A 17,340-nucleotide genomic window follows, 5' to 3' on the forward strand; every position below is an offset into this window, starting at 1 on the left:
GAATGGCGTGAAGAACATAATTAGAAATACTGTAAGAACTTTAATGTAGGGAATAGGGGGACAGGAGGAAGAAAAGAGAGGAATTATAGATGCAAGCCAGAGTAAGGAGGTCACAAAAAACTTTGCTACTGAAAAGGAAAAAATTGGTGGCAAAAGGGCCTATATAAACTGAGCTACCATAATAGAGTCTCAGTGAAGCTAAATTAATGAAGGCTTCCTGTATGTGTATCACCCAAAAAAGGGAGGCAGGAGTATTAAACCTAAGACATTCAAATGTTAACTAATAGTAAGGTTTTTCAAGGATCACTGGTTTGACAATGAAGGGAACAGGAGTGAGGAAAGTATTTATTTATTTTTAAAGATTTTATTTATTTGAGAGAGAGAGAATGAGAGAGAGAGAGCACAAGAGGGAAGAGGGTCAGAGGGAGAAGCAGACTCCCTGCTGAGCAGGGAGCCCAATGCGGGACTCGATCCCGAGACTCCAGGATCATGACCTGAGCCGAAGGCAGTCACTTAACCAACTGAGCCACCCAGGCGCCCGAGGAAAGTATTTAAAAGGTTATGATTTTACCTTCAGTAAAGGAATATAAAATAAACTTAGGGCCCGAGTCAGTAATTAATAGTGAATCAATATTAGTCTCACCCACTATTCTGGAAGAAATAGACAACCAAGCACCCTTCTTAGTTTTTTCCTAATACCTTTTAAAAAAAACTTAGTGTGACAAAACAAAAACAAAAACACACAACATACAATTTATCATATTAACTATTATTTTTTTCAAGTAAGCTCTATACCTAACGTGGGGCTTGAACTTATGACCCAGAGATCAAGAGTAGCTTACTTTACCGACTGAACCAGCCAGGTGTCCCTCATATGAACTATTTTTAAGTGTACAGTTTAGTACATTGAGTATATTCACACTGTTGTACAACAGATCTTCAGAACTTTTTTATCTTGCAAAATTAAAAACTCTTTATACCCATTAAATAGTTTCCCACGACCCCTCTCCTCATTTATATATATACACATTTTTTTCATTCTTCACGTCGCGTTCCTTTAATGAAGATATATCAGCACCACCCAGGAAGATGGTTAAACATTATTCTCAGACCCATCTCAAACTTGGATGAAGCCTAGGAACCTGTATTTTAACAAGCTTCTCAGGTGATTCTTGGCAAGTATTTGGGAACTGTATTATCTATTTATTCCTTTAGCTTATGCGTAACATACACTTAGATCCTCCATTTAGAAACCTCTTTAAACTCCTCTATTCAAGGAGCAATAACCCATAAACATCATGTTACAAAGAAAACGTCACGACAATGGCTAAAATCTGTCAAAGTATAACCCTTGAAAACAGTATAGAAAACATAATCACATAGCTACCTCCAAAGGAAATGGAATCATCAACCCAAGTTTCCACTGTACTAAAGTTAATAATAATATCCAATTATAGGTCAGTGCCCTTGCCCCCCAAGGAGGAGTGTGCACCAACAACTTTTCAATTTCATTTGATCATTTAAAAAGTATCCTGAAAATCTAAGCTTCTTTTCCCAATTACCTACTTATAAAATAGCAAGAAAAATAATAACCACTGAGCTTGCCGCTTTTTGAGTCCATATTATCCACTTCTTTGGTAATAAATGGCAATCTGCCAACTCAAGTTCTCTCTAAATTCTGCCAACTAGACTTGTCAATATTGTTTTGCTGGCAGGGGCTAAAATTCCTGCTTCTTCTGAGGCATTTGGTTTTCTTATCTAAATGCATCTCTTTGCAAGAAGAGAAAAATGGTCACACATAGGATTTCACATCCACACCACTAAAAGCAAGGTGGAGGAAATCTAAATTTAATAAGCAGACCAAGGAATCTTGGTAGGTCTGCTTTCTTTGCTCTCAAGAAGGTAAAAGCATCTTACTGATGTGAGTGGAAGGAATTACAATATTGAAAACTCTACAGGTATTCTAACTATTGCTATTACCTCTAGTTCAAACTATGAAGCCAAAGAACATTTTATAGTTAAATTACAGTTTTGCTTAAAATGTATACCCAACCATAAACCAGAGTTGTCAATTCCTATTAGTAATCTGGGATATGAATAGATTAGTACTAGAATATGATTCAATCTTCTATTTCCAGTGAAAACTCATTTTCTAAAGCCTAAATCAGGGGGTTCTCAAAACTTTAATGTACATAAAAACTGCAGTGGTTGCTTCTGAAAGGCAGATTCCCCAGCCCTCACCTCCAGAGACTGGTCAGCTGGGGGGCTGGTGAGCAGTATACAGATTTGTACTTTCAACAAGCTGTTCCAGTGAGTGATGCTGTCCTAAAGTAAGTTTTCCAAAGAAAAGCTCAGTTCATAATCTTAAGTTTTTGCACTGAATGAAATCATGTTTTTCCTATTTTTTTTCTTTTGGGTATCAAGAATAATTCCTGAAGAAACATTTAAAAATAAATTTCTTGTATCATCTCTGATGGTAAATATGTTATTACTATCTCAATCTCCAGTTGCATAATTAAGTATGCTCACTTAAAGTCAAATTATTCATAATTCAAAGTTCTCCAAAGCTTGCTCACCAACTGCAGGATCAACCTAATCTTCAGTAATTCAATCATTCTAGATCCAAACCAGGGGATCACTCAAGATATTTTATAGAGCTAAAGTTGTAAGACATTCTGCTTTATAAATGTCCTCCAATGCAACTTAAGTTGCCCTGATCCTTGCCTAAAGTTGTTGGTCTTTATATAGGTGAACAAAAATACTCTTCTGAACAGGAAATAAAGGGAAAAGAGTCTTATGGTCTGCAAAAGTTCTGACTCTTTGAGGGAAATTATTTTCTTAACATAAAAGTAATTGATAATGAGCACTGGGTGCTCTGTACAACTGATGAATCACTGAACTCTACCTCTGAAACTAATAATACACTATATGTTAATTAATTGAATTAAATTAAAAAAAAAGTAATTGGTCCAGTTGACCTATTATCTCTTGTTTTTTTTAGTGATAGGATAAAGAATGAAAATGACCATAAGTATTCATATCTGGTGGTAATAAAACCACCATTTAAAAAGCAGCAGGCATGCTGGTATTATATATTTAGCTGTCAGTATACTTCGTATTTCTCTAATGTGCTGCTGCTTCAGACAGTGGCCTTACCCTGACCCTTTCATTAACACTTCTCATTAATGAAAGTAGCATAAAGGGTAATTTTCTGTTGGTCACTGCCCTTTTAACTTCTTGATAGTTTAACTCTGCTTAAGCCAGATAGTCTAGACAAATGTGTATGCTGTTCACAGGACAAATCTTTTGGCACAAAAAAAAAGCTGACTGAGCTTTAAAAGCACTTGTCTCAAGACACATGGTAATCATTAGTAAACCACAAGGTACAGAGATGAAACAGAGGGTGGCAGAAAGAATAGTCAGTTTGGGAAAACACTAGGACCTAAACATGTATATAGGAGGATAGCAAGAGAAAGGTACCAATGATATCTTCCTCTCTTGAACATCTACAGTGCATATGTTTAGCATATTAAAATTCTGGAATACGGACACCTCCTTACCTCATTATTTCCCAATTTTCTTGACCACAAAATCTTTTATCTTCAATAGTATCTTGAATATGTTCTACTAAGTATATGATTTGGGCAAAAAAAATCTAACTTCTCTGTGCCATTATTTCCTCATAAGCAAAAAATATTTAATATCAGCCTACCTATCTCACAAGATGATTGGCGGCAGCAAATGAGTTGGTACTTTAAAACCTGCTTTGTAAATCATACGCACCGATGGTTGTATGTTATCATTACCATTAAGAGGGATAGTGAGTTTAAGAACAGACATTTCATTCTTTGTGTGGGGAGTCAAAAACAACGAAACAATGATAGTTGAAGGGAATAAAATATTAAATACATTTCCTCCACAGGTTTCTCATTCTAAAAAGCACAACCGAATTCCAATACTTCTCACAGTAGTAACAAGCCATACAAAGGCACTGCCATCTGCAGGCCACAGGGATGGAATGCTTGCAACGGTTATCAAGAAAGAAGTTTCAAACCATGAGCCACTCTTTTTTATCACACTTCTTAAAACCTCTCCAAAGGACTTAGCTTTTGAGCACTGGTAGATTGAAGCTCCATTTGCTGAAGTTCTGAAATGGACCTGAGTAAAAAATTCTCATTTCTTCTCTAAACAGGACTGATGCTGAGAAATGTGAAGAAAACCACCTTAGCCTTATGTAAGTTCTACACTTTTCTCTTACCAAAGTAACCCCCAGGAATGTGGATTTTTTTTAACAGCCTTTGACGAAACAACACCTGAATGGCCTGAACAGACTTCTCTGAGTTTCCTTTCAATGAATTAAAGTAAATCTGCTCTCTTACACACAAAAAGTTTATGAACGGACTACAAACAGAACAGACTGTTTACATAAATAAATTAATCTGTCAGTGCCTCCCTTTCTTTGAAAAGACCTAATTAGCTTTATTCAACAATTCATCAATTGCAGCATCTGATCTAGCAAGGAAACAGGAGCTCCTAATGCCTTCTTTAAATGTGCAGTATTCACCAGCAAGCGACATTGAACAACATGCACCTAGAAAAATTCCTTCCACTGGCCTTGAAATACGGTTTCTCCAGCACATTCTACAAGGAAAACTAGTTTCTATGTTTTAGGTTAAAAGATCATGTCAGAGGTTTCAAAGAGTACCTGGAGGGTGACAGATGAGCTAAAAGAAAGGCAAAGAAACAAGAATATAGGAAGAAACAGATGTTAAATAGCCAAGTGATCTCCAATACCCATAATGCAAAAGCTTGGGGTTTACTGGTTGGAAAAAGGCAACATGAAAGTTAGTTTTCATACCCAGACTGGCTCATACAAAAAACATTAAATCTAGAATTGTCAAAAACCAAAACTGCTCCATCTTCGTATGCAGAAATTGTCAGGTGGTTACCATACCACTGTGCTACAAGAAAACTGAAGAGGCACACCGGGTGCACTAGAGCTGACAGTTCCTGCAGTTCCCTGGGACTATCGCTTGCAAGTTAATAATAAGAACAGTTTACAACGAAAATGCCTTATAAATATCATCATCCCCGAAGATCCTGGGGCATTTCATGGAATCCGCTATGCCTCAGGGGAAAATTCTGTGCAGAGCGAAAGCCAGGACGACAATTAACCCCATAATCCTAGGGCAGCGTTTCCCAAAGCGTGGAACGCAGAATAACTTGAGGAGGAACAAGGACGCACTGTTTATTTTAATAGATAGGTATTTATTTTTTATGAGCATTAGAAAATGGCTTTCCATTTTGCGATTTACGTTTCCACCTTAAACAAATGTATTTAAGGAGAAAAAAAAGGAGTCAGCTTAAAGAAAAATATTAACATTTGGTAAATAAATAACAGTACAGAAGGTACACGGACAGAAAGGTGCAACGCGAGAGACTGAAATTTGGGAAACGCCGTCCTAAAAAAAGGCCCCGGCGGGTCCTCGGGAGCGGAGAGTGCCCTGGTCCAGGAGACAGAAGAGCCAGCAGGTTGGGGCGCTGGCTCTGTCGCTAGTTTCCGCGGTAACCTCGGGCACAGTTTCTTCCCCATCCTTGGGGCCCGGGGTCCGCATTATAAAGTGAGTGGGGGTATCACGCGACAAGGAGACAGACGCCTTGAAGATGCTGTCAAGGGGCCGAGAGGCGGCGGCGACGGGGGCCAGCGTTCGGTTCGCCGCACGGCGCTGCACACCCGGTAGAACGCCCCGGAGAGGCGAGCCGCCTCGGTCCGAGTTCGAATCCCGCCTGCGCCACCGACTCGCTGAGGACCCGCAGGCGAGCGACTTCACCATTTCGAGAAAGGGACGCGGGGTGTGCAGGCCTACCCTACAGACAAGCTTGGAGGACTATTGTCGGCGGTTCGCGCACAGACAGGCGGCCGCAGTGCGGCGCCGCCCGGACCCGAGCCCACCACGGCTGGCCGGGCCTGGGCTTGACGGGAGCCAGAGGCCGCGCCCCACACCGGGCATGCGCAGCTCCGCGCGCACCCGGAGGGGAGCCGAGGCCGCGACCGCGGCCGCGCGTCGAGCGGGCCCTCCCGCCTCAGCCTCCCCATCCGGCCCGAACCCCCTCAACCGCCTGCCGTGAGCCCCACCCTCGGCGGACGGCCACCGCTTCCCGGCACTCACCGCTACCAGCGCGGCGGGCTCCCGGCCTCTCCTTCGCCTCAGGCCCGCCCCTGCCGCCTCCACCTCAGCCCACCTGCCCGCCGTAGGACAAAGGCGCCACCAACCGACCGGCGCGGGCACGAGGCAATGGGCGGCCGGGGCGGAGAGTGGGGGCAGAGGGCGCGCACGCAGCGGCAGGCGCGGCAATGTCGCAAGAGCGCGTGGGTTTACGGCAGGGCTGAGTTGGGCGTCCATCTCCTTAGCAATGAGGGCGGGGAAGTGGCTTCCCGGCGGCCGTTGAGAACGCTAGGGGTTGCCTAGTAACGGCATCCACGGCTAAGGATGGGGCCAGGCTTGGTCCCCCGACCCCAAAGTCTTCGCCTTTCTTCGGATTTTCGGAGCGCCTTCCTTCCATTCTAACTGTGGAAATAGATCATTTAAACCCTAAAATACTTCGATTTAGTTTTTCATAAAACGCAAGAGAAAACAAAACACCTTTGGATGTGTGTTGGAGAATAGTATATATATTCCTGTAACCTCCAGATCCCAAGGAACAAAGAGAGCAGAGAGGTAGAAAAAACGCTTTATTTAAATCTACATTTAAATAGGGTGTGTACCCTATTAGTTTCGCTGACAAGGGGCAAGACGCTTCTGGTGATATAGTCACAGGTTCTTTTTGAGTTACTTTCTGGAATATTTATTCAATGTCAGAAATAAATTTCTCAGAATGTAACTGTTGACTATGAAGCATGCAAAATGCTGTATTGTTCATTTAATCTCTAGAATAATTTGTCAGAGGGAAGGGAATTTGCTCACACAAGTAAATACATTTTATTAATCCCAGCTATGGCTATATGAATCAGGTAGGCTTTTTTATTAGTTAGGAAATGCCTCAGACCCCACGGGGGTCTAGTTTTTCTCCTTTGAATAGTGCATGCCAAGAAAAAATGGTGGCTGTGGAATTGGAATGCTATGGGGAGTCAGATTTCTTTGACAATCACTTATTTGCTCCTTCACTCATTTGCTCACTGAATGTTTTCTTTTTTTAGTATACTTTTTAAAAATTTTTTTATTTCATTATGTTATGTTAGTCACCGATATTACATCATTAGTTTTTGATGTAGTGTTCCATGATTCATTGTTTGCATATAACACCCAGTGCTCCATTCACTGAATGTTTTTTATACACCTACTAGGTGGCCCTATGGTTTATCAGACAGCTACTTTCAAAGCACTGTCATGAGCAAATGCAGACCCATCTCTGCTATCTTGGAGATTACTTTCTAGTGGAGAGAGAGAATTAGGTGAATAATCACATCTGAGTATATAATTATACACAGGTAAATACTTGAAGGAAAGAAACAGAGACACACAGTATTGTCTAGTTTGTCTCACCTGTGGTGAGTGCAGGGTGTGCCTGATTCCTATGGACAGATATGCATGGTCTTCGGGTCCTTAATAATTCATAATTCATCATGGCACCTGGGAAAATGGAAGCTGGGGTGGTTTTTCCCACCTTGGCTGAGAGCTCCAGAGCCAGATAGGGACATCTGTGCCCAGGGATTTTTTTTTCTTTACTTTTCCCCAGGTTGTTCACTCATTCTAGGTGAGAAGTCTCAGGATTTTGTGGATTCACCTCCTTCCCTTGTATCCTTTCATGCATAGGTTAAGAACCACACTTGACTCAGTTCAGAATCTTCTCTTTCCTGCCATTACCCCTTTTTGATGTTTATGCCATAAAATTGTATGCTTTTTCATTGTTTGGTTGAATTGATTGATTCTCTTGTTTTTCTGTTATCTTTTAACTTATTGTTATTATTTTTCTGGTTAGATATACAATGGCAGAGATTTTGTGGCCCAACTTCATCTTCCTATCTTTTCCCACCCAGAAAGTTTCACATTATATCAGTTGTTATTCACACTCATCCATGAGATAGATGCTATATAATTTGAACTTCAATTCCTTAACATTTCAAACATGCATTAAAAGTACATAAAATAATACAATACATACCCTTCTACTCACTGCTAAGACTCTCTTCCCATTTCCTTCCTCTCCCTTCCCAGAGATAATCACTCTCCTGAAATACATTCCCACATATATTTTGTACTTTTATTATAAAGGTATATCTGTATCTCAATATCTCTCCAATTTGTATACTATTTTTTAATGTATCTAGATATATATTTTATGTATCCTTTCCCAACTTGCTTTTATCTTTTTAACTCTGCTAGGTTTTCAAAATTTAACTGTGCTGAAACTTGTGACTACTTTTGTGGTCCCTGGACCAGCAAGCAGCATCAGTAACACCTGAGAACTTGTTAGAAATGCAGTATTTCAGCCCTACCTATGCAAGACTCATTGAATCAGAAACTCCAAGGGTAGGATCCAGCCATTTGTCCTTTCCCAAGCCCTCCTTGGTGATTCTGATGCATCCTAAATTCTGAGAACCACTGCTCTAATGTATTCATTTTATTTGCTGTATAGTATTTTATTGCATGAATCGGCCACAGTTTGTGTATCTGTACTAAGGAATAGTTAGATTTTCTTTCTACTACAAAGTGTGCTGCACTGAACATATTAGTACATATCTCCTTGGGTGCACATCTAGGATACACACTTAAGAGTAGATTTGCTGACTTTGTAGTATATATCACATCTTGAACTTTAGGAGGTTTAGCCAGACTTCTCTCCAAAGAAGTATGTGTGATGTATTGATGTATACTCCTGCCTGCAATATATAAGTACCATTTCTAGATACCCTTATCAACTTTGGATATTTTCAGACTTTATTCATTTACTTATTTTTTGCTTATGACTATAGGTATGCAATGATATCTTTGTTGTTTTAGTTTAAATTCTCCTGAATTTAGGGATATTGAGCATCTTTTCTTACAAGCTATTCAAGTTTCTTCCTTTATGAACTGCCTGTTTATATTTCTTTTTTTCTTAAAGATTTTATTTATTTATTTGAGAGAGAGAGAGAGAGAAACAGCATGAGAGGGGAGAAGGTCAGAGGGAGAAGCAGGCTCCCCACTGAGCCGGGAGCCTGATGTGGGACTCGATCCCAGGACTCCGGGATCATGACCTGAGCCGAAGGCCGTCTCTTAACCAACTGAGCCACCCAGGCGCCCTGCCTGTTTATATTTCTAGACCACTTTTCCATTGAGGTATTTTTTTGTTTTTCTTATTGATCCATAGGGGTTGTTTACATATTCTGGATACTGATCTCATGTTAGGGTTAGGTCTTCTCGCTGCAGTTTATCGTTTTGTTAATGGTGTCTTGTCATTCACAAGTTTTACAGTTTAATGTAGTCAAATGTTTCAACCTTCCCTTTTATGATTTGTGGTGTTCTGTGTCTTGTTTAAGAATTCCTTCCCTTGGGGCACCTGGGTGGCTCAGTCAGTTAAGCATCTGTTTTGTACTCAGGTCATGAACCTGTTTCTCCCTCTCCCCTCTGCCTGCCGCTCCCCTTGCTTGTACGCACTCCCTCTGCCAAATAAATAAATACAATCTTAAAAAAAAAAGAATTCCTTCCCTTTCCTAATGTCACATAGATAGTCTTCTTCATAAATACTGTTATTATGTTGATTTTACAGGCAAGCCAGTCGACGCACAGAGAGCTTATATAGCTTGCCTAAGGTCCCAGAGCACTGGAGGTGAACAACTTGTGCTCTTGACCTCCCAGCTGCACTGCACTCCATGGTTTAGGAACTTCTTGCCATCTTGCTCTGCTAGTTGTCTCACGAGAACACTTCTCAGCCTTTTCTGTAGGTGCAGAGGGTGTGCAGAGCTGTCGGTTAAGGCAATTCTCATTCACTACATAATGAAGCACTGTGGCTCTAGACGTCAAGATCTCTAAAAATATTTTTTTAAATGTTCAGATAATTTCAGATTTACAGAAAAGTTGCAAAAAATAGTACAAAGAGTTCTTGAATGTCCTTTCCCCAGATTCTCCAAATATTGAACGTTTTACCTTGTTTGCTCTCTGTCTGTTTCTCTTCCTCTCTGTTATCTCTGTGTCATCTAATCCACAGGCCTAATTTGAATTTCACCAGTTGTTCCACTAATGTTCTTGAGAGTGAAAGAAACAATTTGTTTTCTGGTCCTGGACCCAGTTTAGGGTTACATGTTGCTTTTGTTTTCATCTCTTGGGTTTCCTTTGATCTGTGACAGTTCTTCAGTCTGTCTTTGTCCTTCATGAACTTGACATTTCTGAAGAGTACAGGCCACTTATTTTATAGAACGGCCCTCACTGGGGCTTGTCTGATGTTTCTCCATTGTTAGATCCAGGTTCTACATTTTTGGCAGGAAGACACAGAAGTGATGCTGTGTCCTTCTCAGCCAGCGATTTTCTTTTGATTAGAACCCTCTGCAATACTATGTGCATATGCATTTTCTAGGCAAAGTGACTAATATCTCTTCTTTCCAATTCCCATGACCTAACAGAGGCCAAGAAATTCATTTCTCCATGCTAGTCTTGGAGGGATTCCTTGCCAATAGGAGGCAGGGGAGGAGACAGGCATTGAGAGTGGGAGTGACTGCCAGCCTGCCTGGGACCTGCCTGTGCAGCCCTGGGCATCTTTCTGGTGTGCCATGAACACAGACCTCCGACGCTCCAGCTTTCTTGGCTCAAACCTTTTGAGAGAATTTACCATTTATGAAGTCTCGGCAGATTAGAACATAGGCTGTAGAATCAGACCGGCCTACATTCACAACTCTACTCTACCACTTCCTAGCTGGCAGACTTGGGCCTGTTCTTTAATCCTCCATGACTCCTCTTCTTCATCTATAAAATGGGAATGAGAATAGTATGTGCCTCATAAGGTCAATATGAAGTAAGTTAAATGAGGTAGTACGTATCACGCATAAAGCTAATTAGAGTCATGCCTGGCTCATCATGCAGGCTCAATGGCTCATAGATGTCTTATGACACCATGGTTTATGTCCTTCTATAGATTTGTTTATGCTCACAATCTGTTAGACATCTCCTAGAAGACAGAGGCCCTTGGGTTTTCATGGGCTACTCTGTTCACAAGTGGAATAAATAGAATAAATGTCCCTGGGAGTTGGTCAATGAATCCTTGTTCCCCAGGACATTGGGGTGGGGGTAGAAGGGACCTTATTGTGATATTAAGTTCCTTGTGAACTCCAACTGAATTAATAGCTCCTCAGAGTAAGATTCTGCCAACAAAGTGGATCGGAATGGAACAGCCCCCACTTGGCAAGGTCTGTTGTATGTTGAAAGGAGTGGCTCAGGGAACTGCAGAATAGCCACCCTAAGATCCCTCCCCGCCATCAGGGAGACCAGCCTCTATGACATGCCCATCAGTGTCAGTATAGCTCTGTATAACTGTGGGAGTCAGAGTAATGACCTCCTAAAGATATCCATATCCTAATCTCTGGAACCTGTGAATATATCACCTTACATGGCAATGGAGGCTTTGCAAATGTCATTAGGTTAAGGATCTCGAGATGGGAAGATAATCCTGGATTGTCCAGGTGGGCCCAATATAATGTAATCACAAGGATCCTTATAAGAGTTGGGGTGGGAGGGTCAGAGTCAGAGAAGGAGATGTGATGATAGAAGTGGAGGTTGGGGGGAGGGTGGGGAAGTGGGGAGGAGAGGGAGAGGGAGATAGTGGAAGATGTTACTACACTGCTGGCTTTGACAGTGGAGGATGGGGCGGTGAGCCAAGGAACACGGGAGGCCCCTAGATGCTGGAAAAAGCAGGAAAACAGATTCCCTCCAGAGCCTCTAGAAGGAACACAGATTTGTTGACTCATTTTTAACTTTTGACTTTCCACCCTCCAGAAAACTTAATAAATACATATTTTCCTTTTCTAATGTTACCATGGTTTACTTTTCCCCTTTTAATAATTGATTATTTAATCCAATTAATATTGATTTTGATGTATGATGTCAAAGGTAGGTACAATTAGATTCTCTCTTCCTCTAAGCCATTTCAACACCAAATAACACCCCAAACCATTTTTGTATCTCTTCTTTATATATAATATTCTTTTTTATAGGAGGATTAAATTTAGGGCTTTTCATTAATTCTGTACCATTTCCTATTTTTTGAAAGTTTGTTTATTTTTTTGGAAAATAAAAACCCAATGTGGGGCTTGGACTCATGACCCTCAGGTCAAGAGTTACACACTCCTCTGACTGAGCCAGCCAGGTGCCCTACTCTATTGATTCTATAATATTTCTTTCTTTTTGGGGCAATTCACATTGTTTTAATTATTATTACTCTAGATGGCACATATTTAGTTGTTTTATTTCCAGAGCCATGTGAAACATACTTATGAAAATGTTTAAAGAGAATTATCTTTGATGCAGGTAAGTAAATCTTGTTTGTGCTACTCAGATCACCAAGGCAATCTGATCAATGCCTCCCTTCACTTTAAATTCTCAAAGGATCCATCTCCAAATTTGCCTACATATGTTGGAGTATAGAAATAGAATATAAGTATAATAATCATAAAAATGTTTAAGGATAATGTCAGAGAGCAGGACAGGTGAGCCAAGTCCTGGGTCACTGTTTCCTGGTGATTCTGATTCCTCAAGTCTAGGGTAGAACTTGAGAATTTTTTTTTTTTAAACTCTCCTCCCAGGTTGACAAACCTCTGTGCTTGGTGATTACAGAGATAACATACCTAAAAGCCATTTACCATGTTTCAGGGTCTCTCACAAATTTCTCAAACTGAGAATGTTAAATCTCTTGTATGAGCGTTGGAACTGGATAACTGGCCAAGGCAGTAGAGACAGAATCTGAAGGATGAATGTTCCAGATTCAAAACTTAGTGATATGAAGCAAGCATTTTATTCTTCATGGTTTCTGGGAACTAGGAATTCAGGAAGGGCTTGATTGGGCAGGTCTGGCTCTGGGTTGGGCAGACAGTGGAACAGCAAGGGGGCTGGAACAGCTGGAGGCCGGCTGGACAGCTTTTTGTCCTCACATGGCCTCCTTGCATGGGCTAGTCTGGGCTTCCTCACAGCATGGTGGCTTCAGAGCAGTTGAGCTGCTTACATGGAGCTCAGTGCCCTGGGAGAGCGGAGAGCGGCTGAAAGAACCAGGCAGGAGATTTATTGCCCTCTCTGACATAGCCACAGGAGTCATATGCCTCCTAAGCCTGACCAGATTCAAGGCCCTCTCTCAACAGGAGGAATGGCAAGGGCTTGCTGTGAGCAGAGACTGTGGATGGGAGACAAAGCCGTGGCCACCTTTGGGGAATAGAGTCGGCCACAGAGTTCTCCCTTATCCCCATATCCAGTGCACGAGATCCTTCCCCCTAATGTTTCTCAAACTGGTCCTCCCTGACCACCACCTAGTCCAAGCTATCAGCACCTCTAGCTTGCGCTGCTTTGCTTGTCTCCAAACTAGGCTCCTTGCTTTCACCTTTTCTTCTCCCCTGTTCTTTCTCTTCTATAGAATGATGTTTTTATATAACAGCTCTGATTGTCACTCCCCACGGTCCTTGGGATAATGATAAAGTTGCCTTCAAGGCCCTGTGAGATCTGGATCTTTGCCGTCCAGACTTAACATTTTGCCACTGTCCCCCTTGCTTTCCAACTTGCAGCCCCATTGGTATCATTTCGGGCCCTACATTCACCACATTCTTTCCGCCTTAGGGCCTTTATACCTCCTGTTCCCTCTGCTTAAGTACTTTCCTAACCCTTTTCCTACATCTCCATCCTCCCTCCTCCTTTCTCTGCCACATCTTTAGTTAATTCCTATTCATCCTTAAGGTTGTGAAAGTTAGTAAAGGGAAACCTCACTTAGAGTGGAGTTGGGAAGCCCTGAAGGGGAAGTTCTCACCCACAAACTTTCCAGTGCATCTTGTTTCACATTCCTAGGCAGGAAGAAGTTCACTTGACTACCCAGCAGGAGGAAGGAAGACTTTTTCCTTGCCCAGCAACAGCCCAGCCCCTGAGAAACTGCCACAACTCAGTCAGTGAGGAGCCGTCACCACCCTGAGCTCCTGCTTTCCTCCAAGGGACTTTTGTTCAGAGCGGCCCCTTCCAACTTCCTCCTTTTTCTCCATAGAGTAATGTTCCTCTGCTTTGTGCTCCAGACTTGCCACAGCAAGTTTGCCATAGCCTGCATGTCTCAGATCGCAATTTTTCCGCAATTCCCAAATAAACTCATTTTGCTGGTAAAATACCTGGGTATTTTATATTTAAGGTCAAACAAGATGTTCTTTTAAATCTGACTCCCCATCCCCACTCAGAACAGAAAGATAGTGTAGCCTGGTAGCTAGGAGCACAGACCATGGATTCAGACTACTTGAGTACAAATTCTGGCTCCAGTATTTACTCACAGTGTGACTTTGGGCATGTCACCTAACTTCTCTGTGTCTCGGTTTTCTCTTCTGTAAAACAGGAAGGGTAATAGGATCTCTCTGAAAGGATTATTGTGAATGTTGCTGAGTTATCATCTATAAAACACTTAGTGCCCGGTGTGTGCAGCACAGTAAGCATTAGCTAGCTGGTAGTGGTTTGTCAGCCTGGTGCATGCTCTTGTAGGACCATACTCCCCCGTCCTGAAATTACTCTTCCAATCAGAGGCCATTTAATGGGATGTGAGGGGAATCTTGGGGGTACCTCCTAATCTGTGGCTTTGGACCCATAGCTGAGGATAAAGGGGTGCTAAATATTTTCTTAAGCAGGAGGCTTTAACTCGGGGTTCATGAACTTGGATGGGAAAAACCGACTTCCTTACTCTGATTTACCACTAACTGAGATTAAGCATTTCTTTCCATTATGATCGTAAGCAACAGTGGTATTAACAGAGCCTGCTACATTGTCTCCAGTAGAAATCACAGATATTTCATATCACGTTACAGTTATTGCAGATGTCTTGAATTATCATTTGCACTCATCGTTACTTTGAAATGATGGAAATCTTAGACTTGCCACTAGATCTTATTATGTAATCCATTAATGAAGAAGCACATACAGTGCTACAGCACACATTTGTCTTTTTACCATTTTGATGACTGTATTTCAATGTAATTGGTTTTCTTTGTACCTCTATCATATTTTATGCATTCACAAATGTTTTTCTAAGAAGGGTCCAAAGGCTTCTATGTATGGTCAGAGGACTTCGAAACACACACACACACACACACACACACACACACACACACACACACACACACACACACAAGAATCCTGCTCTAAAGAAAGTAGTTAATGCCTGGGATGAGAGGCTCTCCTTAGGGCAAACTAAAAGGTGAATGCTTTCTTTGAGTCAGTCACTCTCCGAGGACTTTATATATACATCCTTTTTTTTCCCTTAAGATTTTATTTGTTTATTTGAGAGAGAGGGAGAGTGAGAGGGAGAAGCAGACTCCCCGCTGAGCAGAGAGCCCGATGTGGGACTTGATCCCAGGACTCTGGGATCATGACCTGAGCTGAAGGCAGACGCTTAACCGACTGAGCCACCCAGGCGCCCTATATATACATCCTTATTTAATCCTCCCAACACCCTAAGAGGTAGGAATTATTACTGTCCCCAGTATGTAGGCAAGAAAATTGAAGCTCAGAGAGGTTGGGTAATTACCCAAGGTCACAGGGCAGTATTCTAGTGGTAGAGTTCGTGCTTTTATTTATTTTTTTAAGATTCTTTTTTTTAAAGATTTAATTTATTGAGAGAGAGAGAGTGGTAGAGAGAGAGAGCATGAGAGGGGGGAGGGTCAGAGGGAGAAGCAGACTCTCCACTGAGCAGGGATCCTGATGCGGGACTCGATCCTGGGATTCCAGGATCATGACCTGAGCCGAAGGCAGTAGCTTAACCAACTGAGCCACCCAGGTGCCCTAGAATTTGTGCTTTTAATGCCAACATCTTGCTTTCCATATAAATCTGGTCGTTCCACTATCCTGCAAAGTAATTATCCCATTCCTCCATTTTGCAGATGTGGAAACTGAGTCTCAAAGAGGCTACATTATTTTCCCTCACAGTTAAGCAACGTAGTCAGGATTCAAACCCACATCTGTCAGGCTCCAGAGCCCCCGTGTCCCACTGTGCCCTGCAGAGTTAACTAAAGGTGCCGTGGAAATGTTGCCTGGGCAAGTTCACTGTTTATCAGATATATGTCTCAGGTGGACCTTTCCATGTCATCCGTCAGGTTAGATGGTTTGGAAAGAAATGACTGCTTTTACTGATCTTGCTGTGGGGTTACAGAGCAGTGTGGGGCACATCTTCGTGGATATGAAATACACATTGTCATTTGGAAAACTCCATTAGCCGCTATTGTCTAGACAGAGAGTTAAAGGGGGAAGCAGGAGATGTAAGAATACATGAGTAGGAAGTTCTGTATCGGGCTCACACTAAAGCAGAAAGAACCATTATCTTGAAACCATTAAAGATGAAGTTGGTAAGGATCAGTGTGGTCTTGTGACCTGTAAATCTAATGAAATTAAAATGAGGTAATGATATGTTTTATAACTATTGAGGGTCTGAGAAGCTGGAAATTATCTCAGCGTGAATACTATAAGGGAACAGGGAACAATGGAAGCCATCTAGAAAAGGATCTTTATTCAGCTTTATTTATAGCAGGTATTCATCTTCTCTTTCAACACTGGGACCACAAAGGAGCTTGTTTCACCTTGCTGGATGTATGAAAATACAACCGTTGTCACAGTCCCTGTGCTTCCTGCCATAGAACCCAGCATGTTCAAAGGAGGGAAAGTTGGAGGGTGCCATGAAGTGGTGCCGACTAGTTGGTGCTGGGAGACGGGGCAGGAGGCAAGGGAGGAGAAGAGGGGAGAAGAAAAGAACTTAAGAGAGTCTTCTCATCGTTGCCCAACTCCAATTCTCTAGACCTGAGCTGTGTGACTAACTGTGTGTGACTATTTACATGTATTAAGAGTAAATGAAATAAAAAACCCACTTCCTTGGTTGCACTGGCCATATTCCAAGTGCTTAATTGGCCCATGTAGTTTAGCTAGTGGTCCTCACATTGGATGCAGATACAGAGTGTTTCCATCAGCGCAGAAATTTCTGTTGGACAGCATTGGTAAATACCCATTTCCTCCTGTAAGTCTAGGGATATTCAAAGTCCAGGACAAGTGGAACCTGATGACTGTTAACATCCCTGGCCCACGGGAAGACAGAGGATTAGGGTCTTCTGAAATGGCACAGGAGTCCCACGTTCCTGTGAGCTACTTGTACTCTCTA

The 17,340-nt window shown here is 41.9% G+C and overlaps 1 protein-coding gene across 1 annotated transcript in view; it reads right to left on the minus strand.

The window, feature by feature from the left end:
* The window catches only part of NCOA5 (nuclear receptor coactivator 5), a 30,958-nt gene extending 24,415 nt beyond the window's left edge, over positions 1-6,543 (minus strand). Inside the window, 1 exon segment of the mRNA XM_027622809.2 lies at positions 6,171-6,543. The gene's annotated coding sequence lies outside the window, so the exon portion shown is untranslated.
* Positions 6,544-17,340: the final 10,797 nt, after the last annotated feature.

This window comes from Zalophus californianus, chromosome 8 (genome assembly GCF_009762305.2).
Source record: "Zalophus californianus isolate mZalCal1 chromosome 8, mZalCal1.pri.v2, whole genome shotgun sequence".
NCBI classification, from domain to species: Eukaryota; Metazoa; Chordata; class Mammalia; order Carnivora; family Otariidae; genus Zalophus; species Zalophus californianus.